Source organism: Lutra lutra, chromosome 14, assembly GCF_902655055.1.
Source record: "Lutra lutra chromosome 14, mLutLut1.2, whole genome shotgun sequence".
NCBI classification, from domain to species: domain Eukaryota; kingdom Metazoa; phylum Chordata; class Mammalia; order Carnivora; family Mustelidae; genus Lutra; species Lutra lutra.
In genome coordinates, this window is record NC_062291.1 from 59,061,328 (window position 1) to 59,088,816 (window position 27,489).

Here is a 27,489-nt window from a genome sequence, read left to right on the forward strand (position 1 = left end):
AAGTCTTGGGCTCTGCCTGTAGAATGTCTTCCCTCTGCTCCACCCTGCCTCCCATACGTCTGTGTGAATCACTGCCTGGGGAAATCCTGAAGCCTTTCAAACTCAGTTTGATGTCACCTCCTGTAGAGAGTTCCTCCCCATCCACACAGAGTGATTTGCCTCTTCCTGGTGCTCCTGAAGCTCTCTGTGCATTCTTATATTATGGTACTAACCACACTAATTATAATAAGTTGCTTAAATCTTTGCCTTTGCCACAAGACTGAGAGATCTTTGAGGGCAGAAACGAGAACTTATCCATCTTTGTAATCCACTACTTAGCACAGTGCCTGGAATATAAGAAAAACTGAGTGAAGAACAAGAAAAAATGGGGTAAGGAAGTCAGAAAGGCAGGCAGGCAGGAAGGAAAGACAATGAATGGATAGTTTGATGGGATATTTCAGTTTTTCAAATAAATGTCAGATTCCTAACATATGAGGAAATTATATAAAATGTCTTTAGAATTCTAATGATTCAGATTATAGGGTCAACTGGTCTTGTTTTATATATATGTATATATATATATAAATGTATATATATGTATATATTTCTCTTATATGTATATATACACACATATATGTATATATTTCTCTTATATGTATATATTTATATATGTATATATGTATATATTTATCTTATATATATTTTTTAATTTATTTACTTGACAGACAGAGATCACAAGCAGGCAGAAAAGCAGGCAGAGAGAGAGGAAGGGAAGCAGGCTCCCTGCCGAGCAGAGAGCCTGATGCGGGGCTCAATCCCAGAGAGCCCGATGTGGAGCTCCATCCCAGGACCCTGGGATCATGACCCCAGCCGAAGGCAGAGGCTTTAACCCACTGAGCCACCCAGGTGCCCCATATTTCTCTTATATTTCATACCACCTCTTTGTTGAAACAGAGGTGAACTCAGACAATATGCCATTATCAGTTACAGTTTCAAATGCTTTCATAGAATACTGTTATAATTATTTGCTTGTTATTATTCATCTTTTTGTGTCCCATTTTTTATATGAAAAGATTTTCAACACTTAAAAACAAAATGTGTGTTGGATGCCCCATGAGCTCACCATCTGGCTGTAAGTAGTTTGTAAAATTTAGTTTTTTCTTCTCAAAAAAATAAAATCAATTTTTACCTTGAGAAATCTACTTTAACTTAATTGCAAATTAGTGTGGGCTTTAGAGCCTCCATGAGCTCAGAGGTATAATATAAATTAACCTTTCAATTCTAGTTCTAGGATTATATTAAAAACTTACAGCAAATTTAGATTTAAATGATAGAATTTTTTTACTCTTAAGTTCACCTATTTTATTCAGAGTAACTATAGTTGTTAGAATATACACACAATCAGTTACCATGGATGCAGCTAAGTCGACAGAGAATTTGTGACATAACTTGAGTGGTGTTCCATGTGCAGGGTGGGGGGGGCAGTCTGTCTTGGATACAGGCATCAAGGGGGTGCATTACGTGCAGAAATTTAAAAAACAATAATAAAACTGACTAAAAGTCAGTCTGCTTTTTATTATCACCATGTGCCAACAATTCTAAACATTGCCAGTGATAAAATACTCCTCCTTGAAAAAGTCTTTTGTTGGTCTAACTTCCAAACAACTACAGTGGTTACTGGTAAGTTTTAATAATATATGTGTAAGCTTCAAATTAGCACATTTTCGGAACATATCTGTTCATTAAAAACTGTATTCTACATGGACCTTAATTCTGAGAACTCCCAGTTATTCAGTAGGTCCCCTACACACATGGAGTTGGCTACACATGTTCCTTTCTAGAATAACTTTGTAACCATTCAAGCTGCTCACCACTGTGGGAGCTCTCTTTCCAGCCTGTGCTTCTCATCTCACACCCAGTGGTACTGAATCTACCTACATTTAAACCACCAGCTCTATATAAATAGTGATTGCTTGGTGACCTTAAGGATGATACAACAGAACTAGGGTTATTTTCAATTCTGTCATTTTATGTGACCACAGGAGATTTTGTGTTTGAAATTGAAACATTAAAACAGAATACCACTTATGAGGTACACTATTCTTGTTTGACAAATGCAAATTCTAGCTCATACTAAAATCTGTTACTGAATTTGAACACTCTCTTTGAATAGAAACATCTTGAAAATAGAAATGTATTCACTCTTAAATTGTCAACTGTTTTAATACTAAAAAAGGAGTCAAGAAAATAATGCTATTACTGATTGTCACTACAAAAAGCTATCACTTTGAGGAAAGGGAATGTTAAAAACTGATCTCCTTCTGGGTGCCAAATGCACTGAGGCTGCCCCTGCGTGACTTGGCCTCTGTTAGGGCAAAGCCAGGCAGGGTCTGAAGCAGGCCAGGTCCACGCCGCCAGAGCATCACAACAGGGGCGTTTCCGCTCTCCAGTCTTGTTCCTTCCCAGTCCCCGACGTGTTCTTCACCAACCACAAATGCCTTTTCTGGAATTTTGCTCTCAGCGATCAGTTCTTTTATCAGCAATGTATTCTTTAATACTATGACTCTTACTATGACTTTATGGGAACATTTTAAAAAAAACAGCTTTATGGAGACCTAGTTTACATATCACACAACTTGCCCGTTTAAAGTGTACCATCCAGTGGTTTTTAGTATATTCACAGAGCTGTGCTACCATCACCACAATCAATTTTAGAACATTTTCAATACCCCCGCCAAAAGGAACGCCTATGACTGTTAGTAGTTATTCCTCATTCCCCTCACTTATACCCTCCCTCTCACCAGCCAGCCTCAGGCAGTCACTTTTCTAACTTTTTGTGTCTATCTGCTTGTCTATTCTGGACATTTCATATAAATGCAATCATATGATATGTGGTCTTTTGTGACTGGCTTCTTTCACTTAGTTTCATGTTCTCCAGAAACACCCATGTTGTAGTACGTACAATAATTTGTTTCCTTTGTTGCCAAACAATATTCCATTGCATGGACATATCACATTTTATTTATCCATTCTTCGGTTGATGGACATTTGGGTTGTTTCCACTTTTTAGTTAGTGTCAGTAATACTGCTATGAACTCCATGTACAAGCTTTTGTGTGGACATATGTTTTTAATTCTCTTGGGTGTATATCTAGGAGTGGAAATGCAGGGGCATATGGTAACTCCATGTTTAACATTTTCCAAAACAGCTTTCTAAAGTGGCTGCACCATTTTACATTCCCACCAGCAACGTATGAGGGTTCCAATTTCTCCACATTTTAACAGAAGCCTTTGAAAGCAGAGAGAGGAAAGGGAGTGTGGAGAGAGAGAGAGAACACTTAGCAAGCAGCAGGCTAGGCAAAATCAACTAATTCCAAACCTGGGCAGTTTTCACTGTGCTACCCTGAAGACCAAAAAGCCTTTACTGGAATGAATCTTCAGCCATGTAAGGACAGAAATAAGGAATTGGTGGTTGGGTGGTATGAACCCAAACCATCTATACTTACACAGTTCACTGTCCACAGTAACCTGACTTTACTATCCTACTGTCTTTATCAATATAACTTTACTACTTCACGAAATTCTTGCCCAACTATGATAGATATGGAAATAATTTAATTATGCATTCCAGGAACTTGCTGGGAGGCCCACCAACCCTTTGATGGATAATAGCAAAGAACAGTTTATACCCCAAGACTCCTTTTAACCCCTTACCTCAAAATCCCCACCTGGCTGTCCAGCACTATTAACCTATTTTATCATGATTCCTACCAAATTCTAACCAAGTTCACATGCTGTATACAGTACTGTTTCTTTACCTGAAAAACCAAACATGTTTGCCTTATCAACTTTGGGGATATCCTGGAAAGTTAGCGTTCAAGAGTGGATATTTAGTGGATATTTGTGAAAGGAAGCCAGCAGCCCCAAGCACTTATCTAGACAGGTGTCTTGCCTTCCTACCTAAAAGGCCAGACCTGCACAGGGATGAGTAATAGAAGGTTTCTGTGTTACAAAGGAAAGTATAAAAAAGAAAGTCACAAAATATTGTGGTTGTAAAATGAGAAAGACAAAGACAGAAAACAGAATTTAAATATTCTATAAGAATACAAATACTTTCAGAGGTTTCTAATAATTTAATGACCCAATCACTTAAGAAAACCATTGCAGTTTGGTCTGTTGCTACCAGATGGTGGTAGTGTGACAAAGCCTTGACCAGAATGCCTTAAGTCACATGGTTTGCTCTGAATCTTGGGTTGCTCCGTGGAAAGTTATCATCAGCAAGAAAGGTGCCAAATTATACCACAAGCACTTCTTTGTTTTAAAAAGTTGTTCTAAAGTCGTTTCTTTGAAAGAGAATGATTGCCTGATGTTTATTTGATGCAGAATGTTTTATATTATAGGTACATTTTTGGTAAATGACAATTTGTTAATGATTAAATAAGGAGGGCAGAGGCAACCTCCATCCTGGGAAAAGGACATACCTTTGCCTTTGGCTTTATTTCTCCTCCTCTGCCTTCACCCTAAGGCCAGCTCAGTGACATAGCATGTAGTGGTATCATTATTAACCCAAGGTGTTTGAGGGCCTCAATTCTCTTTCCTACCTCCCCAGTCTCAAAGATTCTCCCTCTTTTCTGTACAAATCAAAAGTAAAAGAGAGCAGTGTGTTCCCAGGAACATAAGAATCTCTTCTTGGGCTTTGTTTTCTGCAGAAGAATGTTTGACTGTCACCACAACTTTTTTTTTTTTTTTTTTTTTTTTGGTCTTTCGCAGAAATAATTTAATTTACAGACTTGGGAATGAGTATAATTTCATATATAAGTTCTCACCTATTTTTCTTACTATTATTTTACTTGAAATAACTGGAGATAAAGGATTGGAAAAAGTTAGAAATTTTCCAAAAAATACATTTCTTTCTTTCTTTTTTTTTTTTTTTAAGATTTTATTTATTTATTTGACAGAGAGAGATCACAAGTAGACAGAGAGGCAGGCAGAGAGAGGGAGGGAAGCAGGCTCCCTGCCGAGCAGAGAGCCCGATGCGGGACTCGATCCCAGGACCCTGAGATCATGACCTGAGCCGAAGGCAGCGGCTTAACCCACTGAGCCACCCAGGCGCCCACATTTCTTTCTTTTTTAAAAAAAAGATTTTATTTATTTATTTGAGAGAGTGGGTGTGGGGATGGGGGAGGGGCAGAGGAAGAGGGAGATGCAGACTCCCCACCGAGCTGAGAGCCAGACCTGGGGATCCATCCCAGGATCCTGAGATCATGACTTGAGCTGAAGGCAGACACTTAACTAACTGAGCCACCCAGGCAATCCTAAAAATACATTTCTCAAAGGAGACAGGCACATCTCAATATAGGGGTGTATTTTTCAAACTAAAAACAGCCTCATTCTTTTCTCACTTTCCTTCTGAGAAACTTGTGATGAGGCTCATTTGCTTAAAAGACCTCTGTAGAAGAAGAAAAAAACTTTCCCTCTATCCTCTTAGGTTCTGTTTCTGAGGTCTATGAAATTAGGCTGATAAGAGACAGATTACCATACAAATTTTATTTGCTGTTAATATTTTGATTTTTACATGCATAGAGATATTCATAGAAAAGAAGAAAAGACCCAAAGAACCAGTGAGATTCAGAGGTTACTTGCCATTTTAACAAAGGGTGATAGATTTGTGAAGTGGCAAGACTAAGGAAAAGGATATTGGGCTTCTAGGAGTGGTAAATGGTGGGGAGGTAAATCTGTAGGGGAAACTATTATATCTAATAGAAGGTAAGGGTTATTTTAGTAAGGTTTGTTTGTGCCAACCTGTCTTGGTGCTGACTTTCTGTCTCCAGTGATGATCATAGTTTTTCATCCTCCTGGTATGGAAGCGGGGAGGGGAATCCTTCAAAAAGAGAAATTTATGTCCTGCTTTTAGGTCAATGTGGGAGGCGGACAATTCTTTCTGTGGCTTACTGCCTCTTAACTGCCTTCAGCCTCAAACAAGTGGCATATTTTGATTCCCTTAATCCTCATTGCTTACCTACTTACATAGAAAAAGCTTTTCTAATTTTTAATCAAGTTTATGGCAGCTTTCTTCAAAAGAAGAGAGTTCACCATAGATAACAAAAAAGGCAATGGATGCTGTTTATTATCAGTCACATTTCTGTTATGGAATCGTGAGGTAGAGGATTTGTGTATAATAACATTGCCAGCTCCATGCCTCAATATCCATCATGCACACCTTAGCTGCTCACACTGGTCCTTGTTTCCAAATGCATCATATTTGGATATGCTTCTCATCTTAGGAGTCATGTGCTCTCTTTGGAGTGTTCCTTTCCCTTCACCACCAGCAGCTCTGTCTCATGGTCACACATGTCTAGTGTAATCCTCGTCAGTAAGGTGTGGTTCTGGAGTCCCAATGTCATTTGGGCAGGCCACTGTCACATATTCATCATCCATCTCTACCAGTATGTTCCCAGTATTTAAAAAAGACTACTTCCTTTTTAACTTAAATAATTATATACATTGGAAACTTTGTATCAAACTATGTAAATTTTTAAAAAAGCATCATTTTCTAGAGTGAGGAAGTAACCATAAAAATAAGTACTATGAAAAAATATATTATTAAATTCTAGCTAGAAAACTACCAAAAGCACTGAGCCTGAGGCTCTTTATAAAATAGGAGATCAGCAAGATTTAAGAAGGGTGTGGACATATTCCATCAACCTGAAATTTTCTCTTAGACTTTAACAGAACAGTGACAGGAGAATAATTCCCCCACTGCGGGATTCAGTGTTATGTAATGTTATACCATATTTTTTTCCTAATTATCCTCACAGAACACCTAGATTCCTCTCCCTTACCTGCTGTCTGCCCCACACTTTGGGATATACTGGTACAGAACAGCAGTAGGCTTTGGAGCCAGACTATGCTGGGCTCCAATCAGAGCTGTGCTATTTATAAGTTTGGCTTTGGACAAGTCATTTGATCTCTGTAAGATGCACTTTCTATTCCTTCTTAAGAAAAGATCTATCTCAGTGGATGTTATAGACTGAATGTTTCCATCCCTCCTCAAAATTCATGTATTGAATCCTCATCCCCAAAGGGGATAGTATTTGGAGGTGGGCCTTTGGGAGATGATTTGGTCATAAGCGTGGAGCCCTTCTGAATGGGATTAGTGCCCTTGGAAAAGAGACCTCAGAGAGATCCCTCACACCTTCCTCTATGGGAAGACACAAAGAAATGGCAGCCATCTATGAACCATGAAGTAGGTCTCACCAAATCTGATACCAAATCTGCTAGTACCTTAAACTGGGCCTTTTAGCCTCCAGAAGTGTGAGAAATTAATGTATGTTGTTTATAAGCTAGCCAGCCTACGGTATTTTTGTTCTAGTACCTGAAGGATGAAGATGGTAGGAGACTTTGAAGATTTGAAATACTTTATATAGAGAGTGGCTAGCACATGATAGGGCTATGTGAACCATAGCTTATATTAATGTTATTTTTATCATCATTATCATCCTTCCAGGTATAAACCAAATGTAATTCCCTCTGCAGAAATGCCACTTCCTTCCTTGAAATTTCAAAACTCTGAACATACTCATAGGATAATTTGTTTTGTATCTGTCTCACTTGTTGCTTGGTGAGTTCTTCAAAGGCAGAGCCTCTTCTCAAGCCACCCAAGCTGACATGGATTAAAAACCTGCTATGTTCAAAGTCTCTTGAACCATATCATTATTTCAGAACAAATTTGCAAATTTGGTTATTGAGAAACAGAATCCTCAAGATGGGTTATGGCCACACCATTAGAATAGTTGCTCAGAAAACAGCCTTTTACATGTTAAATAGAGTACCAAGTATATTTTTCCATTTTGTAAATTAAGAGACATTTAAGGCCAGAGAATTTTCCACTATGGCCTTAGCATGTCCTTGTCTCCCACAGCTGTTCTTCTCTACTCTTAATAAAATCAAATTGCCCAAACAACGGCTGCTAACTCACATGTACAATTCCTCCCTCTTCTAAGAACTGTCTTGATCCAGCTATTCCCGAAACCAGTTGAACTTCAGCTAACCCCTTCTGCTAAAAGCCCTATTAAAATCTTCTGTCCTGCTTTCCCCAAGTTAGAACACTCCTTTAGAACCTTTTCTTGCCTGGTATTTTTGAATAAAGCCTTATGCTAACAGGTTCTGGTTGATTTTCTTCACTACAGAAGGCAGTAGAGTATAATGAGAATGATTATTTTAAAATCTTAAACCAATGTATTTAAATTTTTTTATTATAAAATATTTCACTGAAACAGAAGAATACACGAAATAACCAATTTAGTTTTATTCTCTGCAACCAATTTTAGCTTTCATTCTCTGTAAATCTTGTTGCCCTTCAGCTCCTTTTATATTGAATCAAGAACATTCAAGCTTCTTTAGAAAGTCAGAAACCACTTAGACTAGAAGGGTCAGTGCTCAGTTTTGAGTTTCAATAGCCTAAAAAACATTAGTGAGGCAAAGTCTTGGAAAACAGATTTTGTTAAGTAGCCCACTCCACTCCTTCAAATTCTTAAAACTTTTCTTATCTAGCAAAGCTCAGCGAGGTGAACATAAAGTTCCACTAGAGGCCTTACTGTAGAGAAGATTGAGGATATGACAGAGAAGGTTCTGAGGGAATGAGACCAGGGTTAGGAAGTTGCCTGGATCACAGAAAAGAGACCCAGTTCATCCCTCTAGTTCTCAGGCCGGGAAGAAGGGGGGACTGAAAGAAGAGCATACATGTGTTCCACTTCCATATGGAACTCTGGGGTGGGGGGAACCTCACATACCAATACAGAACCTCACATACCAATACAATACAATACCAATAACCTCACATACCAATACCAATACATACCAATACACATACCACTACCGTGACACAGAAATGGTGGCCTGGTGTGATTCTGCAAAGGGAGAGCCTGAGTCAATGTCACCTATCTGCCATGGCCTCCACTTGGCTATAGGAGATCCATGAATTTCCAAGGGTTCCGTAACGCCACACAGAACTGCTGAGGGGACTGGTGTTCTGGAATAATCTTGGTGATAGTACATCTCAGAGTATGGGAAGCTTAGCATGGAGCAATGGTAATGCCAATGCTCAACAGTTGCTGCCAATATGAAGCCAAGAAGACCTGGCAGTGGCCACTACACCTCAGTAAATACCAGGAGTGTGTTGAATAATTAAGGGGTGATGACTGAGTGAAGGTCACTGAGTAACCCAATGACAGCACAGGACCCATGCAGCCCCTCCTCATTACTAGCATATAATGTCAGCACCCCATTGTACCCATAGGAGGAAGAAAAGAAGGAGAACGAGATCAAAACTCTGAAAAGTCTGTGAAATTAACGAGAAAAGAAGACTGAGCTAACTTTAACCAGCAAGTTGATTTCTGTTGTTGTTCTGTTACTCCCAAACATGGTTACATGTTCTGTTACTCCCAAACAGGGGAATTGGTTAGTGAAATAAATTTTTTTTTTTTTTAAACTATCTGAGTTGTAGAGTATACATTCAAGCCCTCCAGTTAAAATAGCATAGTGGTTAAGACAAGTGATCTGGGGTCAGGTTTGGGCTTCAAATCCTGGCTCACTTTTAGCAGGAGTTGAAATTCTTTTCTTTTTGGTTTTCAGCCAGAGGTGCAGCTCTGTGCCTTACAAGAAATCTAGGCTTTATTGGAGAATCTACACTCTCTTAATGTGACTGCCTCTCAGACATCAGAAGACAACCTCACATCACCTGTGAGTTTGCTATTCTTTCTCCTACTCTCCCAGAACTTCCCCCCATGCTCATATCATCTGATTCACAGTCCCTTGCACTGCTCTCCGTTGAGGTGTTTTTCCTTTGCACCACACTCATTCCACACTGGTGCACATCACTGCTTCACATGACTTCTCTTTCATCCTCAGTTTTGATTGGAATGGTTCTTTTCATTCCCTTGAAATCCTCATCTTTGACTCAAACCCCTTATAGAATGACTGCAGAATTTAGTTGGCCTGTCAAGAGAAGGAGTTCTGGCAGTTCGGACTCAACTATCCAGATGCTCACCATTTTCCCTTGTCTCCTTTAAGTTGGTTGATTTAAACAAAGAGATGAACTGAATTAGGAGGTCAGCTGTGGGGTCCAAGTGCCCTGGTCAATACTTCTCTACAAAGCAAGGGTAGAAAAATAGGAGAGGAAGGCCAGGGTCTGCATGTCCCAACACCAAACCCTACATCCTTTCCCCTTTCTCCTAATCAAAAAAGATGACTTTCCATTCTCTTCATTCCCTGATAAGAAGGAAGAAGCCACCATGCTGTTAATGGGACTCTCTCATTATACTTCCAGGTGTCACATCATTTAAATAGTACACAATTTAAATATCACTCCCCCACTTTTTTTTTTCACTTTTGGAATTCTCTTTGCAATTAATTGAAATCTGTACCCCAGGATTAGATATTCCCAGAATTAGATGCCAATTTCATTCTAATATAGCTTTTCCTTGACCATGGGACATGGTATTTATGATAAAGAAGTTTCTAAAATCCGTTCAGGGCAGTGGTTAGAGAATGTCCTGGAACCCGAATGCCTGCATTTGAATTCCAGCTCCTCCACTTACTAACCAGTGGGCAAGTCACTTAATCCCTCTGCAACTGTATCTATCTTCAAAACAGGGGTAATAATAAAGTCACCTCATAGTCCTATTGTGAGCATTAAATGAGTTAATAAATTGCTTAGACCATCTACTCAATCAAATCAACAAGGACCTTGAATTATGTAGACAGACTTTCAACAAGCTATAGTCATCTTCTTTCCTTTAAAGTTATACCAATAAGCTATTAAGTTATTTAGATACAGGAAGAATACTGCATTAAGAGTCAGAAGAACCAGACCTGAGTCCCTGACACTGCCCCTGGCTAGCAAATTTATTTGCCATTTCTGTGCTTCTATTTCTTCATCTGTAAACGTGAGATAGTAATATTACCTGGTAGTGACTGAGAAGATTATAGGACAATTTATAAGGAGCAGCATATGAACAGCAAAGCATTGTACAGATGCAAAAGACTGTTATCATTATTAATTGTTATCATTTTTCTCACATTTCATTATACATCCAGAGACTTCTGTAAGATATCCTGCCACCTAGAAAGCAATAGATTACTTTCTTCAACTCTCTTTTCTAGACTCAAAGGAAACTTCTTTGCATTTCCTTGGTATTAGAGCATTTGGTATTTACTTCAGTGTATTTATAAAACACCGCATGGCCCAACTGCCAAGGTCAGAAGTTGCCTATAATGTCTACTTTAGTTTGGTCTATTCAAATGTCTGAGCTCTTCAAGAAGTATGTTAAAATGGCAAAGGAGAATAAAACACTTCTAGGAAGGTCTCCTGTGGCTTCAAAGACTGTGTCCTTTCCTAGGGAAGGAACTTGAGCTTCAATATCTTTTGCTTTGGACCTCAGACTCCATCTTGCCTCTGGACTCTGCTCAAAGACCACAGTCTTGACCTTTGTCATTTATTTCCTTGAACTATCTGCAAAAGTCATTCTAAAATGACTTTGGGCCAAAGCTTTTTTCCACCAGTAAATCTTGATATAACCAAAAGCAAAGGTTTTGTTTATGCTGTCTGGGCAATGAGTAGCATCTCATATTCCATAGTCAAGGACTATTGCATCCTCAAGAATAAGAATGACCTGCTTTATATCACATGAGCCATGCCAACTAGAAATCACCCTGAAACTCTTACAGTCTTCATAACTTTATTGGATTCTCACTCAAACAAAAATCTCTCTGTTTCTGATCATTTTGCCCCAGACGTACCTGGAGCATAATTTCAAGCTGAATTTCATTTTCTTATTTCCTGTCCATATTTCTAACTTCCCCAGACCCCCCTGGACAATTTATCTATTGCACTAATATTTGCAGTTAAAGAAGTATAGACTTGTTCTTTTTTTGTCTTTGGGCTCAGGAAATATCTCCAATCATTTTTCAATCATTTGTGGTCCACAGAGAGCCAAAACATGCCTTTTCTGGGGAAATTTAATCCACATGTTTATGATTAATTTATATGTAAGTCATTAAATCGGTGTTTCTAAGACATTTCATTTGGCAAGCTACCTCTCTTTCACCCTTCAAATCCCCTCTCAAGTCTTATTTGAGTTGGTATGGAACCACCACAACCAGATGCTTCTCAGAGCTGGAAAAACCCTGAATATATCTGAGATGCCATTCTGTTCCTATTGTAGTTGATACACGGCTGCCTGAATGGTTGGTGATTTACAGTATAGAGAATGATTAAAGAATTTATAATCAGTGTCTCTTTAGGCAGGTTCTGTAATTGTGCCTCAATGGGGCATGGCTTCTAATTGCTTATTCACCCCAAATCAAGCTCATTTCAATGTAATTCAGCAAATTTAATAATCTTTCCTTAGGTACCTATTATATGCCAGGCACAATAAGTCATAATATTCCTTGCCTTCAGTTTTCTCATTGTCTAAAAGGAGAGACTGACCTGTATATTTATAACTATGATGGACAGCATTGTATAGTGAGGACCAAGTGTAACATATAATCAAAGTGCTACAAGAGAATGAGAGTAAGAGACTCTTACTGGAGACATTGGAGAAGGTGGCAATGAACATGGGCTTTGAAGCAAAGTGTTGGGTATGTTGATGGTAATAATGAGTAGGGGTGATTCCAGTAGAAGACATGCCATTTGGGAGTACCTGGTTAGAAACAGGATGAGGAAAGTAGGGCAAGTCCAAATTATGGGAAGCCTTGAAATGCCATGCTTAGGAATTCAGGGCAGTATGTAGCCAATAAGGATTCAACAAAGGTTTTTGGAGAAGGGAGATGACATGACCATGATTCTACTGATACTGTGGGACATAATGGAAGTGGGAGAAACTACAAGCAAGAGAAACATGAGGAGGCTACTGTGATGGTCCAGATGAGCTAAAGAGGTGCCAAATGATAGAGACCAACGACAGCGGATGGCTTAGCTTTGAGACACACTGCTGAGACAGATTCCAAAGGGCTTAGAGATGAACAAAATATCAAAATTAGGGGGGCTGTCAGTGATCTCCTGGTAAATTACCAAAACTCTTTGGACCCTTGTTTCCTCAACAGTAGATTAAAGATAGTCTTCCCATTTGTTTTAAGGATTAAAAAAAATGGTATGAAATGATCTATTTCTGGGCAAATAGCAGGCTCTTGCTTCATGGTAGCTCAGAAGATGAAAATAATAATGAGGTGTATGAACTAGGATTTCCAGAACAATTCAACACCCATGCTACTGGGTCTCTGAACCTTTTATGGATTCTATTCAGAGGTCTTTCACATATATGCTCTCTATAAACATCTAGTTATTGGCTCATTTTAAAGGCAACCAGTCATTACTGAGATGTGTGGTCGTTAAAGCAATCATTAGCAAAAAGGCCGTGTTTCCTAAAGGGAAACTGAACTGCTAAGTAATAATCAGAAACACCTTTAAGACCAGCTGTGGGTAATTAACACATTTAGACCAGTGATTCCCTATCCTGGTTTGAGACAACCCAATTCAGCATTCAGCAGAATTTTCAGCAGAAAATATTTGAATGTCTATTAGGTACTGACAGTGGATTGGTTGCTAGAGGAGGTAGAAGATCAGTGTACCAGTTCCTACATTCAAAGAACTTATATTTTAGAAAGGGAAATATGACAAGTTTGCAAAAGACTAAGTATTTATAGATAACAGCATGCCTACTAAATGCATAATGGGATACAGATAAAATGTTAATGAGGTTTAAGAGCAGGAGAGAAAACATTCACTTAGAAGAGTTAAAGAAAAGTGCCAAAAGGAGTTTGATCTGTGAGACAGACCTTGAATGATAGTTGGGCTTTTTGCTGGATGGAGATATTGAGGAAGGCAACTATGGGCTACAGAAGAACACCAATCATGCACTCACACATGCAGTCCCACTTTTATTCAACAAAACTTTATTGAGTGTCTACTACATTAGAGGAAGACTGGGATTACTAAACTAAAGTTTGTGCACCCAACATTTCACACTCTCTTTCAACTCAAATGTTTCTTTCCTTCATGGGAGAGGAGAAGAAAGAGAGATGAACAGGTGAATTATAATACAATATGGTCGTTATTTTATAAAGGTCCTGCTGATGGTAACTTTAACCAAATGCTATATATATTGGGGTCTTCTAGAGAAACAGAACCTATAATCAATAGAGTGTCTATGTGTGTCTGTCTATCTAAGAGTTTGATTTTTAAGTAATTGGGTCACATGACCATGGAAACTGGCAAGCCCAAAGTCTATAGGGTAGGCCAGTAGGCTGAAGACCCATGGAAGAGTTATATTGCAAATAGAGTCTAAAGTCAATCTGCTGGCAGAATTATTTCTTGCTCAGAGGAAGTCAGTTTTGTTTCTATTAAAGCCTTCAACTGATTGCACAAGGTCCACCCACATTATGGAAGATAATCTGTTTCATTCCAAGCCTACTGATATAAATGTTATCTCATCCAAAAAGTATCTTTACTGAAATATCTAGAATAATGTTTGACCAAATATGGGCTAGCCAACTTGATATATAATATTAATCGTCACACTCTGTTAAACAAATGGAAGAAATTTGGTCCCAGCCTCTGTCAGTCAGATTAATCAGAGTGGCTGACAGAGTGGCACACTCAAGTGTAAATGTGAGTTCAACCAAGAACATTTAAAGCCAAGGGGGTGGATTATTGGGAGAGGCAGTTGGCCACCAGCCCCAATTGTTGCTACATGTTCTTGATGAGGGTGCTATACAGCAAGGCTTATCTATCTTCTGATAAAGAGCATCTTATGTAGCTCCTCACACGGGTGATGAAGTGGGTCAAAGTGGCCATAGACGAAAAGCCCCCTCCCCTAAAAATGGCAAAGAAATTGAATAGACACTTCTTCCAAGAAGATTCATAAATGGTCAAGAGGCAAATGAAAAGATGCTCAGCATTATTAGTCATTAAGGAAATGCAAAATCAAAACCACTTCACATCCACTAGGATTCTTCTAAGTCACCATTCTTTAATCAAAAGACAGACAAGGGGCGCCTGGGTGGCTCAGTGGGTTGAGCCACTGCCTTCGGCTCGGGTCATGATCTCGGGGTCCTGGGATCGAGTCCTGCATCGGGCTCTCTGCTCAGCAGGGAGCCTGCTTCCCTCTCTCTCTCTCTGCCTGCCTCTCTGTCTACTTGTGATCTCTCTCTGTCAAATAAATAAATAAAATCTTAAAAAAAAAAAAGACAGACAATAGTAAGTCCTGGTGAGGAGATAAAGAACCTAGAGCCTTCATACATTGCTGGTGGGAATACAAACGGTGAAATCACTTTGGAAAAGAGTTTGGCAACTCCTCAAAAAGTTAAATTCATGACTCAGGAGATCCATTCCATGGTGTACACCCAAGGAGAATGCAAACATATGCCACGTATGCACTAATGTTTTCTAGTGGCATTTTTCATCACATCCAGAAAGCAGGAACAGCTCAACTGATAAATAGAGCAATACATTGTGGTGTATCCACACAGTGCAATACTATTCAGCAACAGAAGGGAATGAAGTAGTGACACATGCTACAACAAGGATGAACCTTGACACATGCTACAACAAGGATGAACCTTGACAACATAATGGTAAGTGGAAGAAGCCAGTCACAAAAGGCCATCGATTGGGTGATTCCATTTACATGAAATATCTAGAACAGGCAAATCTAGGAAGATAGAAAGTAGCTTGGTGGTTGTGAGGGGCTGAGGAGAAAGGAGAATGAGGAGTAACTACTAATAGGCATGGGGGTCTCCTTTTTGGGTGATATTCAAAAACAGATTGTGATATGGTTGCACAGCTCCATGAATATACTGAAAACAATTGAACTGTACACTTTTAAAGAGTATTTAATGGTAGGTGAGTTTATCTCAATAAAGCTGTTATTTTTGAAAACCCTAAATTAATGTAAATGCAATGCCTTGCTTACTGGTGGGGAGTTGCTCTCTCCCTCAAGGCCCCCATCCTTCATGTCGCCTCTATCCTAGCTTTACCTGTTTTAAGAAGAAAAATGACTAGAGGTGGGACTGAGGTCTCCCTGTCTCCATGGGGACCAAAAGCCATATGCATACATTCAAGTATGTGAGAATCTTCAGGGAGGAAGGAACTCAAACTCTTATGGCTCTGTTAGATACAAGTTCCCAAGTCACTATCTTATCTATTTCATTGGGGAGGAGAGCTCTTGAATTCAACTAATAAGGTTTGGGCAAGGTTCCCAGTAGGGAAAATAAATCTAAAGTGACCTTGTGGGTGAGACCCATGGGACCAATTCAATGTCCTGTTGTTGTGGCTTCCAACATACATTCTCTACTAAATGTATATTGGCATTGATGCTTTACATGCTTGTGCTGTGAATGCTCATAATGTCCAGAGGGGATTGTTCTGATTGAGGAGAGTCACATGTAGAGAAGTAGTGGGACATGTAATAGGAATATTTACATGGAATAGGCCACGTAAATCACTCCCCAACCTACCTCCCAATTCCATCTTGAGTGGTCCCAGGAGGAGAAAGGAAATCACAACCTTGATTAAGGTCTAAAAGGCAGCGTGGATAGTAAGAGATGCAATATCTCAATACTACAGCCCTGTGTGTCCAGGGGAATGGGAACTGGAGACTTAAGTTAGATTATTACCAACTGAATTCAGATGTTACTTCTATAGCCCCCACTGTTCCAGCCATTGTAACCATAATTGAATCTGCTGCACAGACTGATGGCACTTGGCACACTCTCTTGGACACTGCCAACACCTTCTTTCCCATTCCATTTGGCCTCAAGGCCAAGGGTCTGGATCAGTTTGTATTCACAGCAAAGCCTTGTTTGCAGTACTTTCCAGGAAGATTAATGAAGGGACATTACTGATCTTTTGTCTTTCAGAGCCATCCTAGGACCTTCCTTAAGGATGCAAATGCCCTGGTGTGGTTCTCCCAAACAATTTACTTGACTTCTGGATCTGCAATTATCCATCATCAGAGGGCTAATCATCACAGGATGGTCCAGTTCCTGCACTGCTCATGGTTCTAGGGTTTTAAAGGTTTTAGTGGTCCCACTATCAAGGAGGTAGACGTATGCACATATAATAATGGCGCAAAGTGAAAACTACCTTAAGAGAAGTAGACCCTCTATATTGCTCTTTTAATACATTCAATATAGGCAGTGAAACTAACCTACTGCTGCATGAAATTGAAAACTTGTTCTTTTCTTTTTATTCATTGTTCAGTAAAAATGTAAATCTGTAAGAGTCAGCCACTGTTAAATCCCAGGTTTTATCTCCTGAATCATTTTATTTTACCTTGAAGCCAGCTTTTCTGTTTGCTCATGGCCACAACCTGAATTCTTGACTTGACAAAGCTGTGGCAGAACCACAAGAAAGAAACAAGTAGTAATGAAGAATCCAGAACTCAGAACCACTGGCTCCACCTTGCTATGTTCCCTTGAGCAAGCTCCTGGGCCTCTCTTGACCTCAGTTTTCTTCTCTGCCAAACAGGTTTGGTATATCTGTCCTACCTGTCTTATCAAGAAATTGGAAAGGCCAGATGATTTAAGGGATGGACATAGCTATGGAAACTTATAGCAGGACATAAAGAATAAAATCAAAGAAGCCAAAGAAGAAAACTATTATTGGATAGTTATATGGAGTATGAAATGATATTTGAAGGATTTTGGATTCTAAAACAGTCTCTACGTGCCAACTAATATTATCGTAACTGAAATATTTTCTGTTACTTATAATTTGTAAGTAGTACCTACTTTTGGGGATGGCTGTTTCCCACATGTTCCCATCTTTCCCAAGATATTAGAATTTCATCCAATTCCAAGGAATAATTTTCGTGTATTTAGAATAGATAACAGTGGTCACATTATTATGTACCTATTAAGTGTCAGGCACTGTCTTAAATCCGTGAGGCACAGATTATTAGCATCACTATCATACAGATGATGGAAGATGAGGAATCTGCCAAATGTGATGCAGCAAGTAGGCAGGAGATTGGAATTCACACCCACATCTATCTGACTCCAGAGCCCGATCTCTTAAGCACCAAAGCTCTACTCCCTCCCAGTGTGCACACAACACTTGATGGTAAAAACTCACCTTCCCTATTGCCATTACTGAGCAGTGCACTGCAACCCCTAGAATCCCAGTCACTGAGCATCTTTAGAGTGCAGGAAGGATTGCCTGGGAGAAAAGCTACGGGTGATATAAAGATAGGAAGGTGGTTTCCGTTTTTAAGGAGCTTACAGTCAAAGAGAGGAGGTTAGATGCACCCAAACAACTCTGATAACAAAAGAAAGTGTAAGCTGCTATAACAGGGCTACAAGAGTCTTAAGAAAAGAGGGATTCCTCCCTGAATGATTTAAAAGTGAAATACTGTTATTTAATTATTTTTGTTTTTTGTTCTGCTTTTTAATTTAATTTAACTTAATATTTTTAAGAGTAATTAATTAACGAGCAAGAGAAAGAGAGTACAGGGATGGGTGAGCAGAGGGAGAAAGAGTCTCAAGCAGACTCCACATTGAGCACAGACCCCAATGCGCTGGACTAGATCCTATAACCCAAGATCGTGACCGGAGATGAAACCAAGAGTCAGACACTTAACTGACTGCACCACCCAGGCACCCCTTTATTCTTATTTTAAGGTTTTACTAATACAAGTTCAGCTGGGAGGTCTGTCTGAAGATACTGTTATGGAAGTCTTAAAGATGAATCAGAAAACATCAGAGCTAAAGGGGAACTTGATGATCGCATTCAACACCCTCATTTGACCTAGAACACTCAGTACCCCAGGGTGAATGAGTTGGTGGCAGAACCTGATATCAGATCTAGAAATCCTGCTCTTCCTTCTATCTTAAGGTATGCCTTCTTCTCCTTCCTTTCTATGGTCCCAGGACCACAGGGCAAGGAGCTTTCTTAGGAGCATGTATTCTTTGGGTAATTATTATCACAAATGTCCACTTGGGACATGTTGCATAGGTCTTCCCCAGTTCTCCTTTCCAACTCCTTCCCTCCAGCCAGTAGGAATCTCTCTACTCAGAGATCTCGCTCTGGAGATAGATACTGAGTGAACAAGACAGACCTTCACATCACTACCTACTAGCTAGAGTCTCCCAGGCTCGCTGTGTTGTCACTCCAGATTGTAAAGACAGAGAGAGAACACAACTTTATTCTTCATGTCTCAGAACAACTAAAATGGTGCATTGCTTTCATATATGTCACAACACCCTAACGTGAGAACATTAAAAAATTATCACTGGCATTTTTAAACATACACAAAAATAGAATAGTATGACGAATTCCCATACGTTCATTGCAAGCTTCCACAAGTGTCATCATTCAGCCATTCTTGTCCAAAGCCTGAAGAGGTGACTGAAGGTGCCCATGGAGATGGCCAGCTCAGTGGCGGGGAGACACAGTAGGCATTAGTCTCAGCTGAGGACTCTAGACAGAGGGGCAGGCGGTGGGATATACTACCATTATTCTCACAAAGAGACAGGGCAAAATGGTTTGCCAAGTGTAGAGTAGGGGTCAGGTAGGTGCAGGAAGAGCGTGAGATAAGCTGAATCAGGCAGTTCACTGGCTGTCTGCGGGTAGACCAGGCCTCAGAGTGGTCTTAGAGGCACTGCAGGACCTCTGATGTGCAGCTGGGCCTCTCCCTGTAGCAGCTTTTGCAGACGCTACTCCTCCCTCTGAGAGAATGTGGCCCTCTCCCCCCAGCTCCTCTGGTGGCTGCCTCTTCCTCAAAGACTGCCTTGATCACACTTTCTAAAGCACGATCCTTTCCTTATTATTTTTCAATTTATCAGGCTGCTTGCTTCCTACACACCATTCTGAATTTTGTAATTAATTATTTGTTGGTTTACTTGTTTATTTTTAGTTTTCACTACTAGGCTCCAATGAGGGAGGGGTCTTGTCTTTCTCCTTCACCTCTATTTCCTCACAAACTAGAACAGTATCTGGCAAATAACAGTCAATAAATATTTGTCAAATGAATTAATGATAGACCATATTAAAATTTTGTTAGTATCTTGATTGGTGAAGCAAAGGTTGAGCACAAAAGAATAGAGAAAAGGGGAAAGGTAATTTCTGATTTAATCAGGGTAAATGGAAACTTCTTGCCCAGTGGTACTCAATTCTGGCTGCACATTGAAATTACCTGGGGAACTTTAAAAAGCACCAACACTTGGCATTCTCTATAGACCAGCTGACTCAGAATTCCCAGAGGTGGTACCTATGCACTGGCATTTTTTACAAGCCCCCTAGGTGACTGTAATGTGCACAGGCTTGAGAATCACTGTTCTAATGAAGAAAGGCTATAAGGATTTTGACATTAAGATGAGAGCAGTGAGTTCTGGAGTAGAAGACAGGTCTGCTCAAGTTCAATTTAGAGTGAGTCAAAATGATGTGTTCTAGTCAATCCTTTCAGTGCTTAAAACCAAATCAGAGGAGTGCCTGCGTGGCTCAGTCAGTTGAGTGTCAGACTCTTGGTTTCGGCTCAGGTCATGATCTCGGGTTCATGGGATCAAGCCCTGCATCAGGTTCTGCACAGAGCACAGAGTCTGCTTGAGATTCTCTCCCTCTTCCTCTGCCCTTCCTGCGGCTCATGTGTACCCTCTCTCTCTAAAATAAATAAGTGAAAAATCTTTTAAAAACCCCACCAAATCAGAGATGAAATAAACAGAGATGGATATTAGTTGAAAGTAAGCTACCTAATGATGGATAGTTTTTAAAAATTTATAAATAGTGTAGGGACGCCTGGGTGGCTCAGTGGGTTAAGCCGCTGCCTTCAGCTCAGGTCATGATCTCAGGGTCCTGGGATCGAGTCCCGCATCGGGCTCTCTGCTCAGCAGGGAGCCTGCTTCCCTCTCTCTCTCTCTCTGCCTGCCTCTCCGTCTACTTGTGATCTCTCTCTGTCAAATAAATAAAATCTTAAAAAAAAAACTTATAAATAGTGTAGTGTATTTAAGTAAGAATTAAAAACAAAATTGGGGGGGCACCTGGGTGGCTCAGTGGGTTAAACCCCTGCCTTCGGCTCAGGTCATGATCCCAGGTCCTGGGTTCGAGCCCCGCATCGGGCTTTCTGCTTAGCAGGGAGCCTGCTTCCTCTTCTCTCTCTGCCTGCCTCTCTGCCTACTTGTGATTTCTCTCTGTCAAATAAATAAATAAAAATCTTTAAAAAAAAATTGGGGTGCCTGGATGGCTTATTCATTAAGCATCTGCCTTTGGCTCAGGTCATGATCCCAGGGTCCTGGGATCGAACCCCACATCGGGCTCCCTGCTCAGTAGGAAGCCTGCTTCTCCTTCTCCCTCTCCCACTCCCCCTGCTTGTGTTCCCTTTCTCACTGTGTCTTCTATCAAATAAATTTTTAAAGTCTTAAAAAAAAAGAGTTAAAAACAATATTTATGTGTATATGTTCTATTTCTATTTTAAAAGACTTCTGTTTTTATTTACACAAGCAACAACAAAATATAACTGAGTTTGAGAGAACATCATGTATTATCTTTGGCTCTCAGGTCCCTTCTATCAGAGTCCTACTCGTTGGTTCCTAAATGTCATAGTCAGAGCACATTGTGCTTGGAATAGATGCTTAAGAAATAACTTTAAATTTGTCATATTGTGGCACTCACCAGAGATCTTTCCAACCCACCAAAGCGCATTCTGTTTCTTCTTTCCTCTCTTTTCTCTTCCTCTCTCCCTCCCTTCCTCTCTTTCCTTGTCAGATTATTTTTAGATAATGTTCTTTCTAATGTTTTAGGTGAACTGATGGGGTTAGGTGAGGTGCAGCTTTTCTCATTTCCAGAGCTTGCCTTGCTCCTCCATCATGTGAAGGTTGCTTCAAGGATGGCACCCTGCTCCTGAGCTCAAAGGCTGTGGGGCTGTAATTGCTTCTTCTCCCTAATTTATTTAGGTTGCTGCACGCCTTGCTGTCACTGCAATCCCTCAGTACTGCAATCTGGGAACAATATAAATGGTTGATGGCGGAGAGAGATTTTCAATTGTTGCTTCTCAGTGATTCACATAATGTGCTGTCATTAGCACTTCCATGTGACATGTCATGGTTTCCAGGGCTTATTGGGCCATTTATAAATACCAGATGAAGGTGTTAGAGCTGGTATTGCTGTGTGGTTATTGCCTTAATTGCCTTCACTGGGAAAGGTGGCAGCATCTTCTCAGGAGGAAAATAAATTGTAATTTTTAGTTTGGCTTTAACCATTTGTAGTCAGTTCCTCTCAAGGACAAGAATCACAGCTTTCCTTTTTCCTTTTTTTTTTTTCCTTCTAGTTGTCTAGTAATTTCATTTTTGCAAAAAATATCTATTCTTCATACTTTAGTTACCACTACCTGAGTTGATTTCCAGATTATCTATACAAATATTCAAATGTATTTTTCCCCACAGTTAAGTTCACATTATTAATGATAATTATTACTGAGACTTACCACATTTTACACTTACAAAGTGACTTTATAAATAATAATGGCAGCTAATATTTATTGAGCATTTACTATGTGGTAAAAAACACACAGGCATTGGCTTGTTCAATCCTTTCCAACAACACTGTGAGCTAGACACTATTGCTGCCTCCATTTTATGAGGGTAATTTGATATTTACTGAGGTTTAGAAAGCCGGTGAATGGGAGAGCTGGGTTTGAAATGCAGGTCAGTGTGATTCCAAAGCCAATAGTTTTAAGTGCTCCCCACCCTGAACCCCAGCATAGTCAGCCCCCCCTTTCCCAAGCAGGAAATGAAGATTCCAGCAACAGGAGCCACTGCAGGGCTGCACACGGTGCCAGTGTCTTCCCACTTGAGCGGCAGAGCTCCTTCCCGTTCCCCAGGAAGCCCCCATCGGGGTGAGCCCTTATAAGGGCTGAGGTGTGCTACTGATGCCGCATGAGCACCACTCAGGTTGATAAATAAGCAAAGGATGAGGACCGATAGTTAAAAATCAAAGGGACTTCGATTTAAAGCATTAGAGACAAAAGAGCGGCCTGCCTGGTCTGCTGGGGCAGGCACGAGCTCTGAGCTGGGTTTAGAGGCACAGAAGAGGAAAGAAGCAAGTCATGTCCACTGGGCACGCGGCCCGGGAGCTGGGGCCGCTGACATGAGCCGGCCTGGGTCCTAGTGATTGACTGTGCAGCGTGGATGGCCTTCCGTCAGCAGCCACAGGGCCCCACAAAGAAAGGCTGCTCATGGAGAAGTCTTGGTCAGGGCCTCTAATGAGAGGATTGGGTTTCACACCACAGCTGCCCCGAAACAGGTACGCTCTGCTGCTTTCATCTTCCTGATGGCTCCCACGGGCACGAAAAGAAAAAGAAAGGAAGCTACACCAAGAAACAGGTCACAGGCTGGTTTGGCTAGGTTTCGGACCTCCCCCGCCTCACCACCTCCAGATGAATAGCTTTGAATTCTTTAATTTTCACACACCCTGTGTGGCCACCCGACAGCAACGGGAAAAGCTTTCCTAAGAAATTTTTCATGATCCATCCACCGTGACTCTCTGGAAAATGAATGCCCCTGTCCCTCTGCGTGTGCGATTGCCTTTGCTCAGAAGATCCTCCCCAGACCCCAAGTTCTTCTTCCTATGGCTAACTTGTCCTTCTTCAAGATCCAGCTCAGGCACAGTCTCCTCCAAAAAGCCTTCCTCAATGTCCCATACCTGCCCTCCATGCCTTCCTCAATGTCCCATACCTGCCCTCCATACCTCTGTTCCTCCTCTGTCCTGCTAAGGCACTTCTGCCTCAGTCCCTGCTGACTCCTCTGTCTCCCATCAACATTGTAAGCTCCTTCAGGGCAGGGACCGTGTCCCCAGGACGCAGCACAGTATCTAGCATACAGAATAAGTGTAAGAAGTGTTTCTGAATGAAAGAATCATGAATGATAAATGAAGTAGGCTGGGATAATATTTGCTTAACTATTTAAAGCACTTGATTTTTTCAAAACAGTCTTTTTCTTTTAAAAACAACCTTTTTTTTTTTTCAGATAAAAAAGCAGTAATGCTGACTGCAGCAACTTTATATACCAAAAAAAAAAAAAAAAAATCCACAAAGAAGAAAATTAAAACTGTAATTCCACTGCCCAAAGAAAACCACCTTTATCATTTAGATGTATGAAGAGATTCCAGTAATTTTCTCTGTGTATGAGTATATATGAAATTGGAATCCTATTGTCCTCCCTAATTTTCTCAAGGATTGTAACAGTATCTTTTGGAGGCAGATAGAAAAGATGTTTTTATTGACATTTAACTGATGAGAAAAAGGGTAGCAAAAATGCATATCTTGTATCAAAGACACATATTAATGGCAGAGTCAGGAATAGCAGCCCTGAATCTTGTCCTAGTCCCAGGCTCCTGCTGCTCCCCATGAGGCCTCCTGCATAAGTGGTATTGTTCTTACAAGAAGAAATTGTGCATTAACCAAACATCAATGGAACAAGGGTTTGTAACTGGACATTCTTCCTCAAGAAAGGGACAGATTTAAGCTGATCCTGCATCTGCATCGCAGCTGTGTGGTGCATAAGAGTGATGTCTAACATTTCTAAGCACTTGGGATCTCATTCCTGGGACAGGCTAACCAGCAGAGTTAGGCAGGCACCATTAAGATTCAGTTTCCTTCCAGTAGCCACATGACATCTGAACAGTGATGGCTTGGCTGAGAGCACGTTGCTGTGGTAACCACAGCCATTGTTTTGATCTCACCATAAACTATCAGGTAGTACAGCAGTCCATGACCACTGACAATATTCCACAACAATGTACATAGTAAGTGCTCAATAAATGTGCATTCGGCTGAACAGAATGTTTATTATTATTCAGCAGTGACCGTTGGCAAAAACGAAGGTGACAGCAAATATAAATTTTGCCACCACGATACCCAGTATAGAAAATGCAGTCCAGTGTGAACTAGCCTTCTGTTTTATTCTAAATAGACAACTAAACTGTGATCCCCCGAACAGAAACACACGCTAGACTGTGAGCTCTGCAGATGAGGGAACCACAGCTTATTTATCTGTGTGTCCCCAGAATACCTAGCACAGAGCCAGACACATTTGAAGTGTCAGTGTCTTTTGAATTGAATTATATTTGCTTGGCTGGCGGAGTTAAAAAGATGTTGACTAGTAATTCACCATTCCTTTCCCTGGAAGCGCTGTAAATCAAGCTTTTAAAAAAAGCAGCAAGCTAAATTCCAAAACCCTCTCTTAGGAGAAATGCCCACGGCTGGTGGGGTCTGGACTATGTCCACCAAATGTGCAGATCTCTTTTGCACAAACATCACTTACTCCCGAGGGAGCCCCTGACTGGCTGACTGGCTGTGGAGACTCACACGTTCCCTCTTTCCCAGTGGCAGGAGGGTCAGGGGCAAGGGGTGGGAGTCGAAGATGAAGCACTGCTGAACTAAATGTTCTCCTCTTCCCAGGAGAGGGAAAATCTCCAACAGTAGGAGTGTTGGCACTTTTCTAGAAGAACAACCATAAAGAACCTGGGATGTAGTTGGAAATGATCTTTTCTGAAGACAAGTTTCTTTTTTAAAGGGCCACCCTCATCTTCCCTCTTACCTTAGACTAAAAGGGTGCTATTGGAATGACTTTGCCAGGACTGCTAGAATCCCACAAGCTGGGATCAAAGTCGACTGGGCAGGTGAAGGGATCCTATGGGATAAGCACTGGGGAGCCATTAGGCCATTATCCTCACTTTTTCTAAGTTTATTGAAGAGAAGTGACAAAAACAAAAACAAAACAGTATTTGCTAATAAGATCCGTTCCTTAAATACTGAGCTGAGTTTGAAGAAACTGAAATAGAAATTACTGATTTTTCTGGGAGACATTCAAAGCACAACTCACCAATCCCCTAAGCTCTTAACAAACTCTCTTGAAGATTTCATCACCATGTAAAATCCACAGGTTTTTATTGGCAATGTCTGGTTATGAACTGCACAACCCTCTGAGGTGGTGCCAGTACAACTCTGCCTCCATTACCCATTCCAAGGGCCTGCTGGCAAAGTCTGTTTGGCCGGTGCCCTGGCCTAGCCTCCTACGTTCTTTCTGCGGGAGACTTAGGACACTCTCTCCCAGCTGTCAAGTGCTCTACTTATAAGGTGCAGAATTTATTAGTGCAAAGAAAGATAAAAAGAAAGCCTGCTACCTTATGTGCTTTTATGTTCAGCTTCTTTGCTACAATTTGGTGTTTCCAGAAATACAGCTGCCCAGCTTACTGGAGCCTTTGTGCTGAATCAGTGGGACTTGTTTTAGCTTTGCATGGACCTGAGTGAGCTCTGCAGCCACCACCTATAACTGAGGTCTCTTGTGCCATGCTTTGAAAGGAAATTACCCACAACAACTCTCATTTGAGGAGAATAAAGCCATGAGGACTTGCATTTTTAACCTACACATGGCCAGCAAAGGCACACAGAGTTGACATGGAACCCAGGTTTGTCCATCTCTGGAAATCCAGCCAAAGACCATCTTTTTCTAGCCTAGGACTTTTCTTCTCTCCCATTCCTAAACATACCTGTTTCCATCTCCAGAACCAACTGAGGCAAATATTGGCCTCAGAACACAGGACAGACACCAAAGAGTACCACAAGGAAGAGAAATGAAAATGAAATTTAGAACTGCAAAACTCTGAGAGTCCCAGTTCCCAATACTTGTAGGACCTTGGATAAGCCACTTAATATCTTCATAGAACCCTAGTTTCTCTTCAGCAAAGTAAGTATAAATAGTTTCTCTCACCAGCCTGTCTTCATAGCAATTATAACAAAGTGCAATTATCTTGTTTATATGTTTATTTCTTTTTCATTGCTCACTGTGCTTCTAGCTTATAAGCTCCAAGAGCTCAAGGATCTTGTCTTTTTGGTTCATCGAAGAGGACCACTGCTAGGAATAATGATCAGCATGTTGTATAAGATCAAGAGGAGCAAATGAGATTTGAGTGAGGGAGGGAATGAGGCAAGAAGGAAGGACAGAGAAAAGGGAGGACAGAATGGATGGAGCTTTATTGAGGTACCATATATGAAAGTGGTCTGAAAATTATTAAGTATCACCCACATTATTAAAATAATGATAACTAATAGTTGATGCATGAATTGTACCAGGGTGGTATTTTAAAAATAAAAGCTAGATCATATTATTTCCCTGCTTAAAACCCTCCAGTGGCTTTTCATACTACATACAATAAAGTCAAACTCCTGTTAGCTTACAAAACCTTATGGGATCTGACCCCTTGTGGCCTCATGTCCAACCAGTCTCCCCCTTCTCTGCCAGGCCCCCATCACTCGGCATCGTTGTATCTCCTCAAACATGAAAAGTCCATTCTTGCTTTGGAACTTTGTGTTAGCCCCTTCCCCTGCCTGAAAATTCCACATGGCTGGTTCCTTCTTGTCACTGGGCTCGTGGCTTAAATGTCACCTTCTCAGAGAAGTCGTCCTATACACTCACTCCAAAGCAGCCCTCACTGACTCCTTTTTATAGTACTCTACTA

General features: G+C 40.6%; 1 protein-coding gene and 1 long non-coding RNA gene across 5 annotated transcripts in view; one reads left to right on the forward strand and one right to left on the reverse strand.

Moving 5' to 3' along the window:
• HPSE2 (heparanase 2 (inactive)) overlaps nt 1–27,489 on the reverse strand; it is a 675,922-nt gene that overhangs the window by 116,151 nt on the left and 532,282 nt on the right. The gene's annotated exons all lie outside the window — the stretch shown is intronic.
• LOC125084996 (uncharacterized) lies at nt 1,462–26,717 on the forward strand. Of its 2 annotated transcripts, XR_007122756.1 has the most exons (5): nt 1,462–1,659; nt 9,616–9,719; nt 16,899–17,508; nt 26,204–26,439; nt 26,537–26,717. It is a non-coding gene; the product is annotated as an uncharacterized LOC125084996 (long non-coding RNA). The 2 variants fall into 2 exon arrangements; XR_007122757.1 differs by lacking the exon at nt 16,899–17,508.